This window comes from Leptonychotes weddellii, chromosome 12, assembly GCF_054177405.1.
Source record: "Leptonychotes weddellii isolate Sample4059 chromosome 12, ASM5417740v2, whole genome shotgun sequence".
Classification (NCBI taxonomy): domain Eukaryota; kingdom Metazoa; phylum Chordata; class Mammalia; order Carnivora; family Phocidae; genus Leptonychotes; species Leptonychotes weddellii.
Genome location: NC_138380.1, coordinates 25,694,445 through 25,715,703, shown reverse-complemented (window position 1 = coordinate 25,715,703; position 21,259 = coordinate 25,694,445). Strand labels below are relative to the sequence as shown.

The window sequence follows — 21,259 nt, the reverse complement described above, 5'->3', positions numbered from 1 at the left end:
TTGTTTGGGCATAACACCCAGTGCTCCATGCAGAACATGCCCTCTTTAATACCCATCACCAGGCTAATCCATCCTCCCACCCCCCTCTCCTCTAGAACCCTCAGTTTGTTTTTCAGAGTCCATCGTCTCTCATGGTTTGTCTACCCCTCTGATTTCCGCTCCCTCATTCTTCCCCTCCTGCTATCTTCTTCTTTTTTTTTTTTTCTTAACATATATTGCATTCTTTGTTTCAGAGGTACAGATCTGAGATTCAACAGTCTTGCACAATTGATATGAGGAATTCTTAATCTCAGGAAAGAAACTGAGTGTTGCTGGAGTGGTGGGGAATGAGAGGGTTGGGGTGACTGGGTGATAGACACTGGGGAGGGTATGTGCTATGGCGAGCACTGTGAATTGTGTAAGACTGTTGAATCACAGACCTGTGCCTCTGAAACAAATAATACATTATATGTTAAAAAAAAGAAGATAGTAGGAAGGGTAAAATGAAGGGGGAGAAATTGGAGGGGGAGACGAACCATGAGAGACGATGGACTCTGAGAAACAAACTGAGGGTTCTAGAGGGGAGGGGGTGGGGGCATGGGTTAGCCTGGTGATGGGTATTAAAGAGGGCACGTACTGAATGGAGCACTGGGTGTTATACGCAAACAATGAATTATGGAACACTACATCAAAAACTAATGATATAATATATGGTGATTAACATAACAATAAAAAAATTTTAAAAAACTAATGATGTAATGTATGGTAATTAACAGAACATAATAAAAATTTTTTTAAAAAGTAAAAAAAAATGGACGGGAATTCCATTATTGAAAAAAAAAATCACACAATGAACAAAAAAAGTTAAAATGTACAATAACCTCACAAGCAGGAATGTAAAGTCAAGATCACTTTGTTAGATTGATCTTTGAAAGATTATTTGCTCTAAATGTCTAGAAAAACTGAAGCTGACTTAGAGCCTCACTGTGAGCTCTAAAATCAATTTGAAATACAGGTACACTGAAGCTCTTTGATCCTATTTTTAAAAGACCTTTGCCTAGGGATTTTGGAGAAGCAGCCTTATACCTACAATTTCTACAGACCGATATAGCAAGAGTATCTCACTTACAAAAAAATTGTGAAAAGAAAAGTGGTGGAAACAAACTTGTTTTTATCATTTCATTCTTGACAAGTTGTAACTTATGCTCCCTCATTATGTAGGCTGAAAAAAAGCTTATCACAGAAATGGTGAATACTATCTTGAAAACAGCATCATTGTTATTATTATACACGGTACACTGGGCACAATAACCCCCAGAATGTGAGAAAAAAAGTCAGAAAAGTATGACCCTCAAATGAAACAGATGAACAACAGCAAAAAGGAGGGAAGTGGCCAAATTTAGAAATTGTTTCTAAATGAATTGCTGAAAGACTAAGAAATTTCCCAGCTCTTCTTCAGGAGACCCTGTTGTCTTCTCATGAAGATCTCTATGAGATACAATAATATAAACGAACTGTAACTTAATTGCTTGTTTTCTGCCTAAAGGAATGATATGGTAACAGAAGAGTAATGAGATGCATGGAATCTAAAAAAAGGTAAACAGGGTCTTGTGCAATGAAAGAGTGCCCTGTACCCAAGCCAGGAGAGTGTCTATATCCCTACACTAGAGACACAGGGGTAGATCCAGACTTTGAGGAAATACTATCTGAAGGACCTTCTTTTTCTTTCTTTATTTCTTTTCTTTTCTTTCTCTTTTTTTTTTTTAAGTAAGCTCTACACCCAACATGGGGCTTGAACTCACAACCCTGAGATCAAGAGTCACATGCTCTACCAGCTGAGCTGGCCAGGCCACCCCTGGGGGACCTTTTTAATATAAAAGGCAAAATTGTGAATTCAAAATGAAATACAAAAGTAAATAATTATGTATACAAAGACAAGAATTCACAATGAATTATCAGAGGCTTGCAAATTCAAGTCCCATTCTTCTGAAATCTCTTTAAGCAATTTTCCAAAAATGTGTCTATAGAAAGTCTTCCTGGTTGCAATTCTGACTTCCCCTCTCTATGTAGAACACACTACAGCTCCCAGCCGTTCCCAGCACTCACAGGGCTCAAGTACAGGAGGCTCCAAAGCTGAAGGCTTTTTTTACTTTATGTTACATCTACCTCTGCAGAGAAGGTTGCATCCAGACTGCATTGTAACACAGACTTCCCTGAGCAGGAGAGAATGCACTGTCAAGCAGTGACATGTACTTCTAATTGCAAATTAATAATAAACAGACATTTTGGCTTTCAATCTCTTTTGAGTTCAATCTGCATGAGTCAGTCCCTAAGAACAAAAAGTGCTGACAACAATGAGGGAGGTTAAATGTTGGGGTCCCTAGCAAAGAACATCATACTGAGAATCATAGTTGACCAGCCAGCCACACTGTATTTTTGACATCTTCACCAGTACCACCTAGTTCCAAGACCATATATCCACTTAGCAAGAAATACTTGACTCTTCCCCTTCCCAGACACACACACACACACCCCTCACAAGATACAGCTCACTCCATTCCCTAAAGACCAACTACGATCTCAGTTTAGGATGAATTTATATCTAATACAGTGATTCTTGCCCTTGGCTGTGCAGCAGAATCACAAATAAGAAAAATGTTCTGATAACAATATACAGAATAGATTTTTAAAAAAGAGGAATGATCAATTGCCATTGGAACAAGGGATAAACCAGTGCCTTCGTTAAAAAGAATCACATCTTGTTTCCCTGGTACAAGGTCACAGCAGTGCTATTTATGAAATGGAGTAGTAGAGGAGGGGATGAGTTTTTAGAAGAAGAAGAGTTAAGTTTCATGTGTATTTCATTTGCAATACTGCAGAATATGTATACAGATATCTAGTCCTGTGTACTGCAAGAACATTCATACATGTCTTTACCTTCTGGTAGACTGTGAGCCCGATGAAGTCAGATAATGTATCTTATTCACCTTTACAGTCTTGGTGTCCATCTCAGAGCCTACAATACAGAAGGAGCTCAATAAATATTTTATGAACAGATGAACAAATAAACAGACATATGGAGTAAATTAGCCAGTGTTTGATAATCTGTTTAGAGACTGAATCATCTAGACTGAAGCTTTTCCATGTACTTGCCAAGCCCCAGACAGAGACAAGAACTCTGGCACCTGAAGTCTCGATGTCTGGAAACCCTGATTCTCTCATTCTGTCTACCTGGTCACCAGATTCTCCCAAAGACTACCTTCTCTTAGATTCTTCACTCCCTTACTCCACATGCCCATCAATTCATACCACTACTCCTTGCTATTACTCTGTAATGCCAATTGCTTATCTAAAATACTAACTGGTTATCTGCCCATATTCTCTATATTCTGTGTTCTGCTTTCCAAGTTGCGTGTCTCCTACCACTTGTAACTGCATCCCAATGCCAATGGCTGTCCTCACCTGATGCCTCCCACTTTGTCCTTCTTTCCATAGTGTATCAGTTCATGTACTAGCAGGAAAGAAATGATAAGCACAAAGGCTGGACCTGAAAGGGTTTGATGAAAGTATTATTCAAAGAGATATGGACCAGAGTGGTTAAATTAACAAGACAGGAAATAACAAATGTTGGCAAGGATGTGGAGAAAGGGGAACCCTTTTACACTGTTGGTGGGAATGCAAGCTGGTACAGCCACTCTGGAAAACAGTATGGAGGTTCCTCAAGAAGTTAAAAATAGAGCTACCCTACAATCCAACAATTGCACTACTAGATATTTACCCGAAAGATACAAATGTAGTGATCCAAAGGGGCATCTGCACCCCAATGTTCCTAGCAGCAATGTCCACAATAGCTGAACTGTGGAAAGAGCCAAGATGTCCATCGACAGAAGAATGGATAAAGAAGATGTGGTCTATATATACAATGGAATATTATGCAGCCATCAGAAAGGATGAATACTTACCATTTACATCTACATGGATGGAACTGGAGGGTATTATGCTAAGTGAAGTAAGTCAATAAGAGAAAGACAATTATCATATGGTTTCACTCATATATGGAATAGAAAAAACAGCACAGAGGATCATAGGGGAAGGAAGGGAGAACTGAATGGGAAGTAATCAGAGAGGGAGAAAAACCATGAGAGACTCTTAACTATAGGAAACAAACTGAGGGTTGCTGGAGGGGAGGTGGCTGGGGGCATGGGGTAATTGGGTGATAGGCATTAAGGAGGGCACATGATGTGATGAGCACTGGGTGTTATACACAACTGATGAATTATTGAATGCTACATATGTTGGCTAATTGAATTGAAATAAAAAGAGAGAGAGAGAGAGATAGACAAGGCTAGGGAGAGCAAAAGGTCTGGAGAAACACCAGGGAACAATAGTGGGAAATCACTGTCAATCTGAACTGAAGAGGCAAGAATGGTGAATGTTGCTTCCAGAAACTGGAAAAAGTTTGGAGCCACAGAAGAACTGCTGATATAACCATAAAATACAGCCTCTGCCAAAACTGTGGCCAAGCAAAGGTTGGAGAGGGGGAATAAATACTCTAACCTTTTTCTCTTCACACTTTCCAATACTCCATGGCTGTCTTCCTTTGACCAAACTGATCTAGAAGCCAAAGGGCAAAGGAACACTGGTAATGGAATCCATAGAGGTCAGTGTTCTAGGGCACACAAGGTGAAGGGCATGGTATGGATCAAGATATGGGTGGGGGGAAGCAAACTGAGAATAACCAATACAGTCCATCTCCCTTTTGCTACTCAGTTTCCACTCTTGACCTTTAACTGGTTGAAGAACTTCTGATCCCATCATGGGGAAACAGTCTCATCAGCCACAGTATCATTGTTGAATGATGTCAGTTCTGCCATACCTGCTACTGAAACTAAACTGTAATGTTAGCCACTATTAGCACTCTTCTTAAAATGTAAGAAGAAAAAGAAGAAAACAGTTAATGAACTTAAAACTAGCTTCTACAGTGATCTGAAGCTGGTCACAAGACTTAAATTGATAATAGCTTCCCTGTTTCATCACTCATTCCCTTACCCACTACCAATACTTGGCAGTACAGAATTCTTTTTTTTTTTTTAATTTCATTGTATTGACACACAATATTACATTAGTTTCAGGTGTACAACATAGTGATTCAACTTCTCTGTATGTTATCTTATTGTTCACCACAAGTGTAGCTACCATCTGTTACCATACAAAGCTATTACAATATCATTGACTATATTCCCTATGCTGTGCCTTTTATACCCATGACTTATTCACTCCTTAACTGGAAGCCTGTATCTCCCACTCCCCTTCCCCCATTTTGCCCATTACCCCAAGCCCCTCCCCTCTGGCAACCGTCAGTTTGTTCTCTATATTAATAGGTCTGATTCTGCTTTTTGTTTGTTTTGTCATTTGGTTTTTTAGATTCTACACATGAGTGAAATCATAGGGTACTTGTCTTTGTCTGACTTATTTCACTTAGCATAATACCCTCTAGGTCCATCCACATTGTGGCAAATGGCTAATCTCATCCTTTTTTTTAAGTCTGTGTAATCTTCCAGTGTACCTGTGTGTGTGTGTGTGTGTGTACACATACCTGTCATAATGACTGAAATAAAAGACACAAGAAATAACAAGTGTTGGAGAGGATGTGGAAAAAAAAGGAACCCTCAAACACTGCTGATGGGAATGAACAGAATTCTTTATCTACTAAATTAACAAAACCTTTTTTCCTGCAAAATCTGAGTCCTTGGTATTTCTGACTTTTTTAAGCTATTGCAATTTCTCATTGACTAGTGCTTTGAGCTGGGAATTGTGGGTTTTACGTCTATCCCTTTTTTACACTCTCCAGAGCAGCAAGAAGTGTCCAATCCATTTCACAATTTATCTCATGGTTGCCGTGGCAACTAAGTGCCACAACTATTTGATCTCTCTTTTAGTCCTCTCCCTGTATTCCATCACATGCTACCTTCAACAATAATTTGAGTAATGTGATATCATCACGTGGTATGTTATATCCCATTTTGCCCCCTAAAGGAAGTTATCCATACACTCAAATATGTGAGCATTGTAATCCCAGAATGCCACTTTGAGGATCTGCCTCCTGGGGTCACTTCTCAGAACAATATCAGCCAGGGTCTCATAGAAACATGATAGTACACTCAGAGAGTCCCTTGGCATTTTTTTCTTCCCTACTCCAAACTTTGGCCAGAGTATCTCATCAACCCAACTCAACAAGAAAATTTAGGGCACAGTCTGGGGATGCAATCCATAAAGGTCACAGAACAAGTCAGAGAAGCCTGGAGAATGGGTGAGATGGAGTAGTCAGATAATAATGAGACATTTTTTGAAAAAGTAAGTTGTTTTTTAGGTTATAATTCCTGAACTATAAAATTTACGCTTCAGGAGACTTTTAAATCTTCCTTACTGGATAAAAATATCGATATTTGTTTCTTTAAATCAATTAATATAAAAGACTATATATGTATGGAAGACTCTCTCTGTTCTAGAGGCCTGGGACCCCACTATCTAAATCTATTTCTTGGCAAACCATAAGAGACTCTTTAATTATAGGAAAGAAACTGAGGGTTGCTAGATGGGAGGTTGGCAGGGGAATGAGGTAATTGGGTGATGGGCATTAAGGAGGGCACTTGATGTAATGAGCACTGGGTGTTTTATGCAACTGATGAATCACGTAATTCTACCCCTGAAACTAATAATACACTATATGTTAACAAAATTGAATTTAAATAAAAAATTTAAAAAATAAATCCATTTCTTAATGGGAAGATTACTTGGCAAATGCCAACATGACTTATAATTATTTTACTTTGATTATATTTTCCTTTTGAGGTTTAATGAGTTTGAGTAATTTGTTGGTGCAATGTCATTAAAATGGAATTTATCAGTTTTAGAATATAATTTTATTACAAATTATATTTGATATAATTACAACTAGAAATATTCCTTCAATAATATTGTACATGTTTGCCAATGCTATTTAGAGCAAACAAAATTACCAAAGCAAATGTGGCCTTTTTTTAAATTTCTCATCACCTGGCCAGGATGGTTTTATTCCTACCCAGTCATATCCATTTCACAGAGCCAAAAACAAATTTGAGGAAGAGTACGCAAAAGCTTCATTTCCTGCATGTCCTCCTCTCAGAGTCTCACCAGAAACACCTACTATTATTGCTCCCCATAAACTTCCCATTTTGGGTGAAGGAGAGGAAGCAGGAAAGAGGTGGCTTGTGTTCAGGTTGCTGCTGTTATTGCAAAGATAAATTTATTTCAACATATGTATATTTAAAATGACATTAGCATGACCTAATGACTATTATGTATATTATTATCTCAATAAATGAAGAAAGGGGATGAAACTGGAGAAATGCAATTTCCTTTTTCCCCTACTTCACTATGATCGCCAAATTTGTCCAGTGTTTGTTTCACTGAAGCTTGATCATTAATACTTACACCAGTTTACGTCTTGTGCCATGAATACATTTTACTGTTTTTATTGGTAATGTTATTTTATTGATAATGTTAGCTTGCTTGCTAGCATTTCCATAACAAAATACCATAGACTGGATGGCTTAAACAGAAATTTATTTCTTACATTTCTAGAGGCCACAAGTTCAAGGCCAAAATGTCAGCAGATCTGATTTCTTCTGAGGCCTCACTCCTTGACTTGTAGACGGCCAGCTGCTCACTGTATCCTCACATGGCCTTTCTTCCGTGCAGGTACATCCCTGGTTGTATGTACTAATCTCCTCTTTTTATAAGGCTGCCAGTTAAAGTGCCTCATTTTAACTTAACAGCCTCATTTTAACTTAATCACCTCTTAAAGGTTTCTGTCTCTAAATACAGTCACGTCTGAGGTACTGGATGTTAGGGCTTCAACATATGAATTTTGAGGGACACACAATTCAACCCATAATGGATGATGTGTTTATACTGCAACATCAGCCTTGCATTGCATACAAGCCATATTCCTGCTTCTCTGTCAACACCAGGCTAATGTTTACCTCCTTTTCTTTCCCCCTTGCATTGACTGGCATGTGGTTCCTATTGTGAAAGCACATGATGAAGTAGCCTAGTGACAGGTAATAATTTTTTTGGAAGTCTCTTGAGATATATTGATACCTATCAGGAATCACTTAGTTATAAAAATATTGGCATGGGGCTAGAGTCTGACTGTGTAGATAGTAGAGAACCCTGGGGAGCACATGCTGGAGTAGTGAAGAAGAAAAAGGGTACTAAGAAAGTATGATGTGAAACCAAAAGGGGCCAATACAAGGGGAAGTTTAATGTAAGAAGAGTAAGAAAGCATCTGAAGAAGTTTCCAAACCAAAACATAAGCAGTTGAAGAGACTTCTCAATTTTCATGACTGTCAGCATTGGTGTGCCTGGAGCACTTCAAAAGCAGAAGAATGTATAGGCATGAAAAGCAAGGCTCATATTGATGAGAAAAATAGTACAGTGGTAGAATCTATAGAATTTTGAAGATGCCTGGAAACCAGGGGGAGACAGGGAAAGAAACAGCAGAACTGAAAACAATTGAGTAGGAGGATAATGCCTACTACAGTAGACAGAGTTGAGAAGTTGTATTAGAAAATCCAAATGCAGGGGCGCCTGGGTGGCTCAGTTGGTTAAGTGTCTGACTCTTGATTTTGGGTCAGGTCATGATCTGAGTCGTGGGATGGAGCCCTGCATCAGGCTCTGTGGCCAGTGAGGAGTCTGCTTGAGGATTCTCTTACTCTCTCTCTGCCCTACTCCCCACTCGTGCTCTTTCTCTCTCTCTCAAAAAAAATAAATAAATCTTAAAAAAAAAAAGAAAATCCAAATATAATGTTGCAGCAAGATACCTACCTGACCATATACAGGGAAATTCAAGACTAGAATTAGAAAACTTAAGGCTGTAGATAAGGATTTGGTGTGTGTATGCACAGACAACACAAACCAGGAGTTGGTGAGGATACTGAAAGCAAAGAAAAAGAAGAGAGTTGAGGACCAAACTCTTCTGGAACCCTTCTGGACTGGACTGTGATTCCAATTATATGTCATTCTTGAAAAGACAAAATTATAGCAACAGAGGATAAATCATTGGTTGCCAGGGGTTAAGGATGGGAACGGGATGTTACTAAACAGGATGTTACTAGCGTGAGGGAGTTTTGTGGATGATATAACTGTTCTGTATCTTGACTGTGGTGGTGGTGGTGGTTAGAGTTTAAGAATTTATACATATGCTAAAATTCGTAAATTTGTTCTCAAAAAAAGAGTAAATTTTACTGTATGTTTATTTTTATTTTTTATTTTTTGAGAGTGTGTGCGCACATGTGTGCAGTGGGGGAGGGGCAGAGGGAGAGGGAAAGAGAGAATCTTAAGCAGGCTTCATGACCAGTGGGGAGCCCAACACTGGGCTTGATCTCACGACCCTGAGATCATGACCTGAGCTGAAACCAAGAGTCAAACGCTTAACTGACTGAGCCACCCAGGAGCCCCATGTATGTTTATTTTTAAAATAAAGTAACAGTTATACAAGTTTTTATTTTGATTTTTTTCTTCCCTATCAGGTGAAAGACCCATTGATCTTCTTTCACTTGCTGACAAACTTCTCAAGACTACTGAACACTAGAACTTCCCAAACTGGTTTACTCAGGAAAATGGTTCAAGACAAATTAATAGCTTTAATGGGGGGAGAGGGGGGACTTTCTCAACTCAGTCAAACAGGTTTCTTTTCTTTTTTATTATGACAAAGTGTTTCCTAGAGTCTTTAATATCTTATTGTTTATTGTGAAGCTCTGAGAGAATAATTTATGACACATTACCCAAGCTTCTATGACTAGAAGATCTATTATTCCTGGTGTATTAACATATCCCTGAGATAGCAGTTGTCTTAGCTAAATGTGCTACAGCAAAATACCATAGACTGGGTGATCTAAACAATAGAAATTTCTCATAGCTCTGGAGGCTAGAAGTCCAAGACCAATGCACAAGCAAATTTGGTTCCTGGTGAGATCCTTCTTCCTGATATGTTGTGTTTTCATTTTGCTACTCAGGAGGGGGATTATGAGGTTTATGGGAAGCTTAACTTTATAAATAACTGCCAATCTGTTTTCCAGAATGGCTCTATCATGTTTTATTACCACCAGGAGTCCGGAAGAGTTACAGGTATTCTGCATCCTCACCAGTACTCAGTATGTTTAGTCATCATAATTTTAGAAAGTCTAATACATGTATTATGATGGCATTAAAATTGTGGTGGTTTTTTTTTTTAAGATTTATTTATTTACTTGAGAGAGAAAGAGAGAGCAAGCAGGAGGGGCAGAGAGAGAGAGAGAGAGAGAATCCTACAGCAGACTCCCCGCTAAGCTCAGACACGGGGGTCGATGCGGGGCTCCATCCCAGGACTCTGAGATCATGACCTGAGGTGAAATCAAGAATCAGCCACTTAACCAACTGAGCCACCCAGGTGCCCCAAAATTGTGCTTTTCATTTGTGTTTTCCTAATGGCTAATGATGTTGAATATCTTTTCATGTGCTTATTTGCTTGTTGAACTTCCATATAACCCTTTGGTGATCTGACTTTTCAAGTATTTTGTACGTTCTTAATTGGAGTCTTTGTTTTCCTTCTCTTCAGTTTTGAGAGATCTTATAGATTATGGAGATAAAATCTTTATAGACTATCTGAATTGCAAATATTTCTTTCAATCTGTAACTTCTCTTTTTTACTCCCTGGACAGTGCTTTCCACAGAAAGAAAAGTTTTAATTTTGATTAAGTCTAATTTATTAATATTTTTTTCTTTTAGGGACTGTGCTTTTGCTGCCTTATCCAAGAACTTTTTGTTTGACCCCATAAAGATTTTTCCTAGGTTTACTTCTAAAATTTATAAATAACTGCCAATCTGTTTTCCAGAATGGCTCTATCATGGTTTTAAGTTTTACATTTAGACTTATGACCCATTTTAAAATTATTGCATAAGATGTGAGGTTATGTCAAGGTTCTTTTTTTTTTTTTTTTTGCAGTGGTTGTCTAATTGCTCCAGCATGATTTGTTTAAACAACTACCCTTTCTCTATTGAATTGCCTTTGCATCTGTGTCAAAAATGAATCAACAACATTTGTATAGCTCTATTTCTGGACTATATATTCTGTTCCATCGATGTATGTGTCTCTTTGCCAATACCACACAACCTCAATTGTTCTAGCTTTATAGTAAATCTTAAAATCAAGTATTATAGTTCCTCTGATTTAATTCCTCCTTTTTAAAGTGTTTTGGCGGGGCGCCTGGGTGGCTCAGTCATTAAGTGTCTGCCTTCGGCTCAGGTCATAATCCCAGGGTCCTGGAATCAAGCCCCACATCGGGCTCCCTGCTCAGCGGGAAGCCTGCTTCTCCTTCTCCCACTCCCCCTGCTTGTGTTCCCTTTCTCACTGTGTCTCTCTCTGTCAAATAAATAAATAAAATCTTTAAAAAAAAAATAAAGTGTTTTGGCTATCCTAATTCTTTGGCCTTCACATACAAATGTTTATATATTAAAAAAAAAAAATCCTGTTGTGATTTTCATCTGAATTACATTAAATCTGTAGATCAATTTGGAAGAATTGATATCCTCATTTTTAAGTCCTTTAATCCATGAGCATTTATTTGGACTTCTTTGCGTTCCTTCCTCAAAATTTCTAGTTTTTAGCATAGAGATCCTGTATATTTTTTCGTTAACTTCATACCAAAGTACTTCAAGTTTTGGAGTTATTAAAAGGCATTTTTAAAATGTCAGCTTCAGGGGTGCCTGGGTGGCTCAGTCGGTTGGATGTCTGCCTTCAGCTCAGGTCATGGTCTCTGGGTCCCGGGATAGAGACCCACATGGGGCTCCCTGTTCAGTGGGGAGCCTGCTTCTCCCTCTCCTTCTGCTGCTCCCCTGCTTGTGCTCTCTGTCAAATAAATAAATGAAATCTTTTAAAAAATAAATAAAGTGTAATTTCAACTATTATTGTTAATATGTGGAATATAATCAATATTTTTGTTGGTCTTATATCCAGTTTTCAACCATCAAACTTACTTTACAGAACTCAAAAAGAGGTGAACATCCTATTATGTTAATTCAGATATTTACCAGTTTTTTTAAGAATTTATTTATTTATTTATTTATTTTTAAGAATTTATTTATTGAGCCCGATGCAGGGCTAAATCCCAGGACCCCAAGATCACGACCTGAGCCGAAGGCAGATGCTTAACTGACTGAGCCACCCACATGCCTCCAGATATTTACCATTTCTATTGCTGTTCCATCATTCCTGATATGCCATGTTTCCTTCTTGTATCATTTTCTTTCTGTCTGAAAAATGTACCTTAGCAATTATTTTAGAGCAGCTCTATTGGCAACAAAGTCTCTTAGTGTTCCTTTATCTGAGAATGTTTGACTATTCTAGACACCTCATGTAAGTAGACTCTGTGACTGGCTTATTTCATTTAGCATAATGTCTACAAAGTCCATCCATGTTATAGTTTATGATAGAATTTCCTTCTTCTTTTAAGGCTGAATAATATTCTTATTTTTGGGTGCGTGTGTGTGTGTGACATTTTCTTTATCCATTCATTTATTGATAGAGATTTAGGTTATTTCCACTGGTTGGCTATTATGAATAATGTTGTAATGAACACAACACTGCGAGTATCTCTTTGAGATTCTCTTTTCAGTTTTTTTTGGATAAATACCCAGAAATGGAATTGCTGGATCATATGGTAGTACTGCTTATTATTTTTTGAGGAACCTCCACACTGTTTTCCATAGAAGATCCACTATTTTACATTCCCATCAACAGTGCACAAGGGTTCCAATTTCTTCACATCCTCTCAGACACATTATTTTCTATTTTGAGGGTTTGTTTTTTTTTTAATAATGGTCATTCTAACAGGTCAGGTGAGGTGGTATCTCATTATGGTTTTTATTTGCATTTCCCTGATGATTAGTGATGTTGAAGATCTTTCCATATACCTGTTAACCACTGTATATCTTCTTTGGAGAAATGCCTCTTCAAGTACTTTGACCATTTTTAAATTGGGTTATTTGCTTATTTGTTCTTGAGTTGTAGGAATTCTTTACATTTTGGATACCAATCTCTTATCAGATATATGGTTTGCAAATATTTTCTCCCTTTCCATAGTTCTCTTTTCACTCAGTTTCCTTTGTTGTGCAGAAGCTTTTTAGTTTGATGTAGTCCAATATGTCTATTTTTTCTTTTGTTGTCTGTGATTTTGACATCATATTCAAGAAATACTACTAAACCCAGTGTCATAAAGCTTTTTTTCTGTATTTTCTTCTAGAAGTTTTAAGTTTCAGGTCTTACATTTAAGTCCTCAAGCAATTTAGAGTTGACTTTTGTGTTTGGTGTAAGATAAGGGTCCAGTTTCATTTTTTTGCATGTGTGTATCCAGTTTTCCCAACACTATTTGAAGAAACTTTCCTTTCCCCATTATGTAGTCTTGGCACCCCTGTCAAAGATCATTTGACCACATAAGTGTGGGTTTATTTCTGTGCTCTCTATTATGTTCCATTGATATATATGTCTGTCTTTATGCCAGTACCATACTTTTTTGATTACTGTAGCTTTGTAATATGTTTAAAAGTTAGGAAATGTGAGGACTCTAGTTTTATTCTTCTTTCTCAAGATTATTTTGGCTATTTGGAGTCTTTTGTTACTCCATATGAATTTTATGATTTTTTTTCTATTTCTATAAAAAATGTCATTAGGATTTTGATACAAATTGTACTGAGTCTGTAAATTGCTTAGGGTAGTATGGAAATTTTAACAATATTTTGTCTTGGAACACTTCTGAACTCATTTTGTGAGGCCAGCGTTACCTTGATATCAAAGCTTGGCAGATACTACAAGAACATTACAGGTCAAAGCTCTTATGAATATAGATGCAAATATTCTCAACAAAATAGGAGCAAGATGAATCCAACAGCACATTAATAGGAACATACACCAGGGCACCTTGGTTATGGCTCAGGTCATGATCTCAGGGTTGTAAGATCAAGCTCCATGTCAGGCTCCATGCTCAGCACAGAGTCTGCTTAAGACACTTTCTCTCTCTCCCTCTGCCCCTCCCCCTTCTAAAATAAATAAAGAAATCTTTAAAAAAATAAAAGGAACATACACCATGATCAAATGGTGAATGCAAAGATGGTTTAACATATGAAAATCAATCTGATACATCACATTAATAGAACAAAGGATAAAAATTACACGATCATCTCGATAGATGTAGAAAAGGCAGTTGACAGAATTGAACACCCTTTCATGATAAAAATACTCAGAAAACTGGGAATAGAAGGAAATTACCTCAACACAATAAAGGCCAAATATGAGAAGTGCACAGCTAACATCATTCTCAAGGGTGAAAAATTGAAAGATTTTCCTCTAAGATCAGGAATAAGATAAAGATGTCCAGTCTTGGCATTTCTATTCAACATAGACTGGAAGTCCTAGCCAGAGCAGTTAGGCAAGAAAAAGAAATAAAAGGCATCCAAATCAAAAAGGAAGAAATAAAATGATCTCTGTTCACAGATGACATGATCTTATATGTAGAAAAACCAACAAGATTTCATCTTAAAAATTGTTAGAATATATAAATTTAGCAAAGTTGCAGGATACAAAATCAACCACAAATATGTATACACTAACATCTCTATACACTAACATTGAACAATCCAAAAAGGAAATTAAAAAAACTATACCATTTACAGTAGCACCAAAAAGACTAAAATACTTAGGAAAAAAACTTAACCAAGGAAGTGAAAGATTTGTACACTAAAAACTACAAAGCATTGATGAAAGAAATTTTAAAAGACACACATAAATGGAAATGACATCTTGTGTTCATGGACCAATTTCACTCTAAACATGGTGCAGTTTATACTTGTGAGTCCTTGTCCCTCTTTTGTCCCAGCTTAGCATATCATTACAGAATATCATCTTTTTAAAAAAAGATATTTATTTATTTATTTGGGAGAGAGCAAGAGCAAGGGGTGGGGAGGGGCAGAGGGACAGGAGAGGGAATCTCAAGCAGACTCCACACTGAGTGTGAAGCCCAATGCAGAGCTCCATCTCACAACCCTGAGATCATGACCTGAGCCGAAATCATGAGTTGGATACTTAACTAACTGAGCCACCCAGGCACCACCAGAATATCATCTTTTTAACCATTTATTGCATGCATGATTTTCTGTCCCTTCCTGTTGTTCAGTTCTGAAAATCACTGATGACTAGAATTGCTATTTTAGAATGAAGGGTTACAAACTGGTGCTGGAAATGGTTAAGAGGAATAATAAAAGTAACCTCATGCTCTTTTATCTTCATCCTGTGATATGAAGGGCTAAAATACCTGATAAAGTACTCAAGATACTGTAAGACATAAATGTAGTTTCATCAGACAAAGTCAGGGTTTTGTTGAATAGAAAAGTAACAGGACTATTCAGAATATTTTGGAGTTTGGTGACAACAGAATGATCAAGAAAGAAGAGAGCTATTGTTAAGAGGGAAGATTCAAGGAGATATGTGACAACAGAATGATCAAGAAAGAAGAGAGCTATTGTCAAGAGGGAAGATTCAAGGAGATATAGGCCTGGGCAGAATTCACACACACACAAAAATTAGGTTAAACTACGTAGGGATGAAAAAATGGTGAAAGGTAATTGGAGGGCTTTCAGTGGCACTTGAGTTCCTATAACTTGCCCCTCCGCCCTTCTGAGGTAGACTGATGGAAAGAATATATTCTAAAAATCAATAGCTAAGCAAAAATTTATTGTCATATTTACTAACACTTGGTACATGCCCTATATCTCAATGGTAAATGATAAATAAGAAGATACAGTTAAAGCTCAAAGTTAAAGGGAGATCTACTCTCTTATGAGTACTGGAAGAAAGGGAAGGACATTTGGAGGGAGGGATGATGTGCAAAGCATTAATCTAATTAACTAACCCAACCAGCCACATGAATGAGAAGGGTAGGTCTACTTCACTTACCCAGTCTTCTGCTGTTGTGAAGACACTATCCAATTTATCAAATTTTCATTTAAGTCCAAGGGCATATCAAATTTTCATTTAAGTAAAAGAGCATATCAGAGGCCAAGAGACTGTGTCACCAAAAGGCACAGATGTAGCACAGTGACTCAGACTCCAATGAATCAGGATTGTAATTCCTCCTCCCACAGAGAGGAGTGAGGATAGGGTGAAAAAAAGGAAGGTCAGAGAAGGTCACTTCAAATTCTTCTAAAATGTGAGTGTTGGTTGGACCCCCAAGTCTCTTGTTTATGAACAGATACAGAAACATAGGAAAGAAGGGGAAATGCTTCCCCTCTTCCACAGTAGTTAATTAACCCAAAGATTTCAACAGGAACACTGACTAGTGTAGGAAGGGCACTTAGTACAAATCAAGTCCCAGGCTCATTTTAAACAAGGAAATAGAATTAATTATTGGGTTGTAGTGTTTTTTAAGTGAAAACAAGATCAGCTGACTTGATTTTCAAGGAAACTCATGAATTATGGAACAATGAAAATGGTAACCAGATGTTCACTGCAATTTATTCTTTTTTTCTTTTAAGATTTTATTTATTTATTTTTGAGGGGGGGAGGGGCATAGAGGGAGAGAGAATTTCAAGCAGACTCCACGCCAAAGGTGGAGCCTGAAGTGGGGCTCAATCTCACAACCCCATGATCATGACCTGAGCTGAAATCAAGAGTTGGACACTTAACCGACTGAGCCACCCAGGCACCCCCACTGCAATTTATTCTTGAATGTTCGGAACAAAGGTTTCCATACCTTACTTAATGAACTGGTACAATCTTCCCAAATTATGAGATGCTGTTCTTTATTTGTTCCTCAGTTTTATATCCCAAATTCTAAGCAACTTCTTTATTTCAAGAGAGAGTGAATGATAAATTCCTGGTGGACCAGAACATATTAATTAATCTCTTTATTCTCATAAACATCTAGCATGGTGGCTAATACCCAGTAGATGCTCAGTAAGTGTTCATTCAATTAATTAGAGAAGGAAATGGATAGCAATGTACAGGAACCAACTGGAGCAGGAAATATTATTGATGGTTAAAGATTTAGAAATTTTGAGAGCCAGCCATTGTTAGATTAAAAGCCACCATGATGGAAGTATTTACACCATAGAAATCAACAAGCACTATGAAATAGGGACTTGCTTATTCATGTATGTATTTATTTATTTAGAGGGCTAATTTTTCAGCACACCACTGCCCATCCCTGTTATTGACACTCATGCTAATCTTTTTGCTGTGGGAGTATCTCTCTTCCAGGTGATTTAAACCTAAGTTTACTAACTTCTGACAGATGGCAATACAGCCAAATAATGTCTTGCCTGTCTATTTTGCATTATCAGATATATTTTGTTTGGTTACATCTTAAGAAAGTGTCAAAATCTGGATGTATTAAGAGCTCTTAATCTGGATTTAGAGATATATGGATGTATATGTTTTTTTCTCCTCGGTTTTAAGTACATACTCATGTAGACATTTTTAAAAGCCTAATACTTAAAAGTTAGCATTGGTCAAGGGAACCCAAGGCAAAAGCTAAATAAACTCTGGCAAACTAAAAGAATTTATGAAATTACAAGTACAAATAAAGATTCACTGACATGATATAGAAAACAGTGAAGCTATTCCTTCCTATGCAGTAGCAGCCTGTTTTGTGCCTTGAACAAAAGGAACAAAAATTAATCCTTCAAACACTTTTACCAACATTTCAAAGCCAAGGTCCAAATATATTGAACACTGCCACTTATAAGCATTCCTGTGGCTCTAACAAAACATCGTTCTGACTAAACTCTATATATGAAGGAGAAAAGGGGGAGTTAAGTGTCTCACCCTAATGCACAATGTTTCAAAAGCATTATTCGGGTCTCTGGTATTTATTTTAAAAGACTCCTTTTTTCAATTCAGTGAGAAAACGCAGTCAAATAGATTGATTTTGAAAGATCACTAGTTTCAGAACCCTGGTAATTTTTATTGCCTTCTCAATATTGAAAGTCTTTATTTTTTCAGAAAACTAGATGCAGGCAGAGAACGGTGAGCATTTAGAACTAACAAAATTTCTCACAAGTTAGTTACTCAGGTATTGACCTTTATTATTCTTAAATACATAGCAATAGAAGCAAATGACTCTATTTACACTCACTATATAATATGCTACTTCATATAACCATGAATTTCCCATTCTTCAGGGGTAAAACACAGGATCATCTGGAGAAATCCAATGTAATTCCTTCTATAAATTCAACCTAGAGAAATCACTGAAGACTAATGGAAATTTATGAAATAAATAGCCTGAGATAAATAAATGAGGCTCTAAGACTTAACTGATCCAAAATTGTGAAGTTTTTCTGAATAATCTTTTTTACTCCTTCCTTCTCCTAATCTGTGTCCTTTCTAGGTAGGAATTTGTCTAAAGTGAATGAAGCTTTTTGATTTTAGCCAATCTGGCAGGTATAAGATGATATCTCATTGTGGTTTTGATTTACATTTCCCTGATGATTAGTGATGTTGAGTGTATTTCTGTATCTGTTGGCCATCTGTATGTCTTCTTTAGAGAATGGCTAAAATAAAAAAGACAAGAAAAAACAAGTGTTGGTGAAAATGTGGAGAAAAAGGAACTGTCATACACTGTTAGTGGGAATGTAAATTGGTACAGCCACTGTGGTAAACAATATGGAGGTTCCTTAAAAAATTAAAAATTGAAATAACAGCCTAAAAATAAACCCACAATTATATGGTCAATGAATCTTTGACAAAGGAGGCAAAAATGTGCAGTAAGAAAAAGACAGTCTCTTCAACAAATGATTTTGGGGAAACTGTACAACTATATGCAAAAGAATGAAAATGGACCACTTTTTTACACCATACACAAAAATAAGCTCAAAATGGATTAAGGACTTAAAATGTGAGGCCCAAAACCATAAAAATCATAGAAGAGAGCTACAGGCAGTAATTTCTCTGACATCAGTTGTAGCAACATTTTTCTAGATTGGTCCCTTGAGACAAGGGAAACAAAAGCAAAAATAAACTATTGGGACTACATCAAAATGAAAATCTTCTAAACACAGCAAAGGAAACAATCAACAAAACTAAAAAACAACACACTGAATGGGAGAAGATATTTGTAAATGACATATCCGATAAAGGATTAGTATGCAAAATATGCAAAGAACTGATACAACTCAACACCAAAAAACCAAATAATCCAATTTAAAAATGGGCAGAAGACATGAACAGACATTTCTACAAAGAAAAAATACTGTATTGTACACCTGAAATAATATGACACTGTATATTAACTATACTGGAATTAAAATTTTAAGAAGTTTAAACAAAATTAGTGGAAAAAATCAATCAATAAATAAATAAAAATGGAAACAGAAATACTGTATGTTCTAATAATTCCACTACTAGTTACGTACCCAAAGGAAAAAACCCCACTAATTTGAAAATATATATGTACCCCTAAGTGTAATTTGAAAATATATATGCACCCCTAAGTTTATTGCAGCACTATTTACAACAGCCAAGATATGGAAGCAATCTAAGTGTCTACTGATAGATGAATGGATAAGTAAGATGGGAGATATATACATACATAATGAAATATATATGGAATGGAATAGGAGATAGATAGATAGATAGATAGATAGATAGATAATGGAATATTACAAAGAACATAAAAAAGGATGAGATTGTGCCATTTGCAACAACATGGATGGACCTAGAGGGTATTATGCTAAGTCAAATAAGTCAGACTGAGAAAGACAAATGCTGTACGACTTCACTTGTATGTGGAATCTAAAAAACCAAATGAATAAACAAACAAACAAAAAAGGGGGATCAGACCTATAAATACAGAGAACAAACTGATGGTTGCCAGAGGGGCAGGGAGTAGGAGGATGGGCAAAATGACTGAAAGAGAATGGGAGATGCTGGCTTCCAGTTATGGAATGAATAAGTCATGGAAACAAAGGTACAGCATGGGGTATAATATAGTCAATGGTATTGTAATGGCAATGTATGGACAGATAGTAGCTAGCTACACTTGTGGTAAACATAGCATAATGTAAAAATCTGTCCAATCGCTCTGTTGTACACCTGAAATTAAGGTAACATTATGTGTCAACTATACTCAAACAAAAAAATAAATAAAGTGAATGAAGGTTAAGCTTCAGGGTCTCTCTCTTACATGGACCATCTTAAAGACTGGAAACATTCCTGTGATGGTTAAGGTTTTTTGACAACTTGTCTAGGCTACAATCCCCAATAATTCAATCACACACAAATCTAGGTATTGCTGTGGAGACATTCTGTCGATGTGATTAAAGTCCATAATGAGTTGACTTTAAGTTGGCATTTTATCAGTTGAAGGCCTTAAGAGCAGAGCTGAGATAACTCTGATGAAGAAGAAATTTTACCTCTACAGCAGTTTCATGCCTGAAGGTTCCAGCCTGCCCTAAAGATTTTAGACTTACCACAACCATATAAATCTATTCTTTATAATCATCCTCTTGGTATATATCCCCTACTGGTTCTGTTTCTATGGCTGACTGACACAGACCTTAATGTGTGCATATTTTTTTAAAACACAATATGTAAGATACTTGATCTCTTTTCACTCTGACTTGCCCCCTACCACATTGGTGGAATGGTGTTGCAGTTGCCACAGGCATTTGGGGTATCTTGCTAAGGGGAAGATGAGCTGGAGATATATTTAGTTTGAGTTTAGTCAATATATTTATGATGCGGTCACTTCCATGAATAGTTATTTCTAGCTATTGCAACATAGGAACACCTTTCTAAAGATATTCCTGGGCGCCTGGGTGGCTCAGATGGTTCAGCGTCTGCCTTCAGCTCAGGTCATGATCCCAGGGTCCTGGGATCGAGTCCCGCATCGGGCTCCCTGCTCAGCAGGAAGCCTGCTTCTCCCTCTGCCTCTCTCTCTGTCTCTGTCTCTTATGAATAAATAAATAAAATCTTTTTTAAAAAAAAGATATTCCTAAAATTTTAATGTGTAAACATGTCTGGAGTTCGATAGAAAAGTGCAGGATATAAACGTGTGCCGCAGCATCTAGGACCAGATATATGTGGGTAGCAGAGAGTTAGAAAGGTTGAAAGGTGTGAAGCCAAAAGCCAGTGAGTGGAAAATCCTTTCAACGATGAGACATGTAAAATTTCAGTAAAGGAGATGATTCTCATTGGCATCTTATGTAA

The 21,259-nt window shown here is 37.0% G+C and overlaps 1 protein-coding gene across 1 annotated transcript in view; it reads right to left on the bottom strand.

Moving 5' to 3' along the window:
• Nucleotides 1-2,983, bottom strand: part of AASS (aminoadipate-semialdehyde synthase) — a 75,443-nt gene extending 72,460 nt beyond the window's left edge. Inside the window, exon 1 of the mRNA XM_081800187.1 lies at nt 2,917-2,983. The gene's annotated coding sequence lies outside the window, so the exon portion shown is untranslated. The remainder of the gene's footprint in view (nt 1-2,916) is intronic.
• Nucleotides 2,984-21,259: the final 18,276 nt, after the last annotated feature.